The sequence below is a fragment of the Chenopodium album genome, chromosome 6 (genome assembly GCF_948465745.1).
Source record: "Chenopodium album chromosome 6, dcCheAlbu1.1, whole genome shotgun sequence".
Lineage (NCBI taxonomy): Eukaryota > Viridiplantae > Streptophyta > Magnoliopsida > Caryophyllales > Amaranthaceae > Chenopodium > Chenopodium album.
Genome location: NC_137839.1, coordinates 63,185,519 through 63,192,156, shown reverse-complemented (window position 1 = coordinate 63,192,156; position 6,638 = coordinate 63,185,519).

Genomic DNA, 6,638 nt, shown 5'->3' with positions numbered 1-6,638 from the left:
TGATCATGCAGTCTATTACTCACTTGACATTCATGTTTCTCAGGCACGGTACCGAGGACTCGATAAGAGACGCAATTTGAGACGTGTTCATATCAAATACATGTTCATGTCAAAGACATTGGAACACTTGCCCTTTTGTACACTTTTTTTTTTTTGCTATTTTATTTATTTTAATCATTTGAAATCACTCAAGCTTTTGTTCTTTGAAAATTTCATAAGTTACACACCATCCTATCCCAAGTTTAAGTAGATATGGGTTGAAAAATGAAGGGTCTATCGTTAGACGAGGCTCAAAGTGGTTTATCAAAAAAGATTGTATATTTGAAGGGTGAAAGGTGATGTGGCTACAAGGGGTGCCTCAAATCATTGGTATATCTTGTGCTTAGTTCGACAATGGATTTTTTTTTTTTTTTTTTTTTTTTATGCAATGCAAAGATCATATGCAAGGAAATAAATGCTCATTTTATTAAAAGGAAAAAGGAAAAAATCCTACAAAATGAATCTAAGAAAAGTGAAAGGTGCTTATGCTAGACTTATTGGGGAAAGGGTTTAAAAAGAAAAAAGAAGAAAGCATGAAATCTTGGTGAGAAGCTTGCCTTGTGTATTTGTTTCATCATTACCCTCATTTTTTTTGTTTGTCAATCACATGACTCAAACTCGATTCAACATGCATGGATGGAGGAAGGTAATAAGAATGAAGATTTTGATATGGAGAAAGCATGTAGAGAATTGAAAGATGATGTAGATGGAGAGATATGAAAAAATTATGAATAGAATGTACCCCTAACTCAAATGACAGAAAAAACCGGCTCATGCATGAACCTAAGACATGGTCATGGTGTGAAAAGAGTATGAACAAACTGTGTGCTAAGATTATTGAGTGTAGGTGACATGTTAAGACTCATGTCATGACCATGTGGCTAGACTATGTGACTAGACTCAAGCAAAGACTAAGTTAAGACTTCATGTATATGCATTAAACTGGAAAGGTTGTGGTATTTTAGTCATAACTTTTGATCTGTAACACTGATTGGGATGCAACCAACTCAAAATTAAATATAAAACTCGGGGCTACAGATCCATAGGATCTACGACTCGTAACTCTTTCTAGAACTCCGGATATGACCAAAACAAGTTGACATTTGTGCAGTATACGGGAATAAAAATCCGGGCTGACTCAAAAGAACTATGACTCGATTTTAGGTATATTTTTTCAGCTCAAATTAATTAATCAATTAATTAAGCAAATTCTTTTAGTCCTTAATTAGTTTATTAAGACTTATTTACAAACACAAGTCAAACCAAACGATTAGTTTAGTCACATAATAAGTATGCACAAGTAAGAGATGCACAAGTAGTCAATTAGTCACAACATGATGCAATGAGTTTGCAACCTAACCATTGCTCTAGTTCTCTAAAGTTCGGGATATGGGTTAGTCAAAGAGGGTCCATGGTTAATTGTCCGGATGCACTGCGCGGAAGCCTTACCTTTTGAAGGGTTGGCGCGAGTGGATGGGACACCGCGAGTTAAAAACTCGCTTCCATGGTTTGGTGAATTCAACATTCTCGGATATACCCTTTGTTGCACAGAGCGTTCAATCAGGTAGATGGAGCATGAATTCTCAGAGGATTATGTCCATATGTAGAACACATATGGTTTTCAGATTAATGAGAAAAACTCGATTATGAAGTAGGATCGAGCAAACAATGCTAAAAACTGGTCAAAATTAGAACGCATATTTCTGGATTGGTATTGGAAGAACGCAGCGCCAGCCAACAGAGACTGTCGCCGCAATATAGCCCTGTCGCCTGGAGACAGAAGTGTCGCTAAGCGACAGAGCCATATCATCGGCGACAGGCTCTGTTTGCTAGACGCCAGTTCCTACATGCCTCAGCAGCTTTCTGTGCTCGATAAAATTTTCCAGTTTCACACAGCATTATTTTGGTCCTAGTTGTGAAAGGTATTCCTCAAATTTCCTACATGTAAAAATCCTATGTTTTTAACTCATTACGGATGGTCTTTCCAATGAGATCTTTTTTATGCATATGACAATAATGTTAATCAAAATTACGCACATGAAATACTTAGAACTTTTCGAGTCTCATCCACTCATTCTAAATCATTGCCAAAATAAATTTTAGGAATTAAAATAGAAATCCTCCCCAGAGGAGTCGCCAAAAACTGTAGGGAATATTTCAAGCATTACCCCAAACTTGAACCCCATTGTGATCATACACTTAAGCATGGTGGCATCCAAAGGAAAGGAAGCTATAGCAAAAGAGTCGCCAACAAGTTTTAGGAATTTGTAAACCGTTCACAGGGTGAAGGTTACACCCCGTAACGATCCAGGAGATCGTCGACTCCAATAGGTTTTGAACCATGACTGGAAGTTCGGGGATGAAGGTACAAATCCAACCTAAAAGAGATTGAACCTGCCCTAATAATAGGCCTCTACTTTATTCTTCTCGTATTCATGTGCGCTTTCTGATAACATGCAATCAATAGGTTTACCCTAAACCTGTTTAATCTATGTTGGTTGAATATTAATGCACAAATAAAACTATTATTGGTGATCACTTGAATTATAATCAAATTAACCCTAAACAAGATTATTAATTATCTTATTAAGCGTGATTATAAGTACAAATTCCCTTTAAACGTGCATAAAAGGTGTGATCAAGCAATAACAATAAATATATATCAAGCAACATAATAAATCAAAATAATAATCATCATTAAAATAATCATGTTAAAGCATAATAATAGCAAGATTCTAGGCATGATACTAACAAGATTAATAACAAACCCTAGCATGTAACTAAACAATAAAAATCAAAGCTTTATCCCTAACATGATACATTAGAAAAGAAAATAGGAATTATCACAGAAATCATGATAAGCATATTTGATATTAGAAATTTTAATTGTTACCCTAAACATGATACTAGGAATCATCGTTGTCATTCAAAACATCAAGCATCCTAACATGAAACTAGGAATCATAACAACAACCTAGACATGATTTTCTATATCATGATATAAATAAATCAATTAAAGTACTAACCTGGATGCCTCATATCTCTTTGTAATAACAAAATACACGTGTAAGTAACTTCAAGGAAAATAATAAACAAACAATAAAATTAAATAATTGAAAGAGAGATTAGGGACCAAACCCTTAGAAATATCAAACCTTTCACGTCTAGGGCGAAGGCAACTTCGAACTTGGCTGGGTGTGTCTAGTGCTAATGTATGAGGAATGTGTTTGTAAAAGGCTAGGCTAGAAAGAGAGAGAGAATCAAGAAATTCTTAATGAGAGTTGATGAGAATTAGATGAGAAGGATTGATGATTGAAAACGGAGGTTTTAGGAGGCTATTTATAGAGAAAATCATCCGGATATGATTAAAAAAAATCAGAGTTTCGAAAAGAATAAAATACGATGTTGTCGCCAAACGCTGGAGTGCAGCGCCAAACGCCAGGTATGTCGCCAGACGCTGCAAGATAGTTTTTATGGATTTTGTTTTTATTATATCTTTTTATCGAGAAATCCAAAAAATATGTCGTTGGAAAGATCTTCAAGTCTAATTTCCAACCCAATTAGAATCAGATTAAAATCTTTGGTAGATAAAAAGATATGGGCGAAATAGTGGAATGGTGTTAGTTTTGGATAAAGTTTCATATCTCATTCTTATCTTTTTCGTTATAGCTCGGATTTAATTATAATATATCATTGGAAAGATAATTTCAAGATATATCCAACGATATAAGATTTGAATAAATATTATGAGGCGCAAAAATAAAATCTAAATATATTCCACTTCGTATAAAACAATGATTCTAAAAAGGAGTAGTTTTATTCAATTTCAAACTCTTTGAAACATAATTATCAATCCTAACTCTATTAGGATTTAAGAGAACCTTCTAGAAGACTATAATGAATCCTAATAGCTTTAGGAATGATAATTAATGATAGGCCCTCCTCTAGATCATTGGGCCGCATATAAAAACCAAACCGGTCCCAATCTAGTATTTTGGCCATATCTTCCTCATTATTCATCGGCATTGGGCTTATAATATATCGTTGGAAAGGTATTTTCAAACCCCATCCAACTACACCATTATTGGACCCTTATCAGGGATGAAAATAAATTGGAATGCACGTTTTTCATAAAAAAGGTAAAAAAAAGAAATATTTTCAAAAACAACAAGAAGAGATATTTTAATAAAAACATCCTCACACTAGACTTTTCACACTTTCGCTTTGTTCGATAATCAAATGACGTGAAAGGTATTCATCACTGGGTTTGGTTTTGGGGAGACACATTTGGGTGTCTACAGGTTGCAAGATTAACAATAAAACACTGTCAATTCGATAAATCGATAATTAAAATAATAACAACATTAAGATTCATATAATAAACAAGGATTCCCAAACCCTAGAGATAAACTACTCTAGCATGAAATAAATAATAAAATCTAGATCTAAGGAATAAAATGTAATTAAAAGAGAGAAATAAATTACCTTAATGAATTAAAGTAACGAATTTAGGGACAAGTCTAAGGAGGAATCCATGATATGGAGTTGTCTATGAAAAAATAGGGCTAGAGAGAAAAATCAAACGAATGTAAAACAATAAAAGGTATAAAGGCATAAGGAAAAATAATAATTCCTTGGAGTATTTATATTATCCCAAAACTAATCTAAAACTTAATAAATAAGATAAGATTAAAAAAAATTAAAATAACAAAGGTCGTCTAAGATCGATCCATTTTTTTTTTTTAAGCAGATAAATATTATTACTCATCAAAAAAGGATATACAAACTAACTCCCAAAGGAGAAACTACATAAATGATGTAGGTTGTCTTGGTGTTGTGGACACACAACCATCTCCCGATGGGTGGTCACTAGTTGAGGGTTATGAGAAAGATGAAGCTCGGCCATCACCGATAGTTTTCCAGCGGCTAAATCAGCCTCAAAGACTCGTGCGCATGACTTGGCCACTCCCGATGGCTGGGGGGGCTAGGATGGCAATTTAATAGGGTCGATTTTGAAGGCATGTATCTCGTGTTCTAGAAACCGTATATGGGCGTTTAACCTCACAATGGAAAGCTCTTCAAGTCTAATTTCCAACGCAATTTGAATCGCTTCAATCCGATAATGAGAACTCAAGTTAAGACCAAAAGAGTGACCAAAGGTCTATTTTAACACTTTGTAAACCTTTGTTTTCCTTCGTTTCTAAATCAAATTCATTTTCGAAAGAGGCATAACCGTTGTGGATGTTATAATCATCCCTCATGCATATAATCTCAACCTAAGCTTCCACATACACATTACCTTTCATTGAGTGACCTCGATCAATCGACTTTTCATCCTTTCATTGTCCGATTCTTCCAAAACTACCCCAAAAGTGTTCAAATAGTTATGAAAGTTACCTAAAACATTAAGATATATAACACAAACGAAGCGTAACAGAGAAAAAAATTGACAACTTATGCATTTGCAACCTAAAAAGCGACAATAGACCTAAAAGCAATTATAAAATTAGCATAAACGTGCCTATAAAACCTATATAAATATGACTCATCTATAGATCATCATCTAAGTGTGGGACTCAGGTTAGGTTGGATAGTGTAGACACCCATTTGTGTCTCCCCAAACCCAAACCCAGTGATGAGTACCTTTCACGTCGAATCATAATCGAATGAAGTGAAATTGTGGAAAGTCTAGTGTTGCGGTTAGTTTTATTTCTTTTCTTTCTCTCTGTTTTTGAAAACCTATTTTAAGAAAACAGCCAATTCAATTTGGTTTGGTCCATGTCAAGGGTCCAATAATGGTGTAGTTGGGTCGGGTTTGAAAAGAGCTTTCCAACAATATATTATAAGCCCAATTCTGATGAATAATGAGGAAGTTATGGCCTAATCACTAAACTAGGCCCAGTTTGATCTTTATGTGCGGCCCAATGATCTAGAGGAGGGCCTATTATGATTTATCATTCCTAATGCAATAAGGATTGATTATAGTCTTCTAGAATATTCTAGAAGGTTCTTTTCATTCCTAATTTGATTAGCATTGATAAATTGACTTTAGTTGACTTTTAAGAGTTTTAATAAGAATAAAAGAAGTGTTTTTAAGGAAAATATAGTTTTGCCCTCTCGTACGCTTAAATTTTATCAAAATAAGAAAACGCGTGGAAAATTATTTCTAGCGCCATACGACAGCTCTGTCGCCTGGCGACACACGCAGCGTTTGGCGAAAGATCTGTCGTCTGGCGACAGGCGCGTGTTTGGCGCTGCGGTCGTGCTTTATTCTTTTCAAAACTCTGATTCATTTTTTATCATATCCGGCTGATTTTCTCTATAAATAGCTTCCTAAAACCTCCGTTTTCAGTCACCAATTCTCATCAAGAAATTCTTGATTACTCTCTCTCTCTTTTCTAAACTAGTCTTTTGCACACAAAATTTAGCATTCACAAGATCTAGAAACACCTAGCCAAATCGAAGTTGCCTTTGCCCTAGACGTGAAAGGTTTTAATTTCTGAGGGTTTGGTCACAAATCTCTATTTCAGTTATTTAATTTAATTGTTCGATTATTATTTTCCTTGAAGTTACTAACGCGTGTATTTTGTTATTAGAAA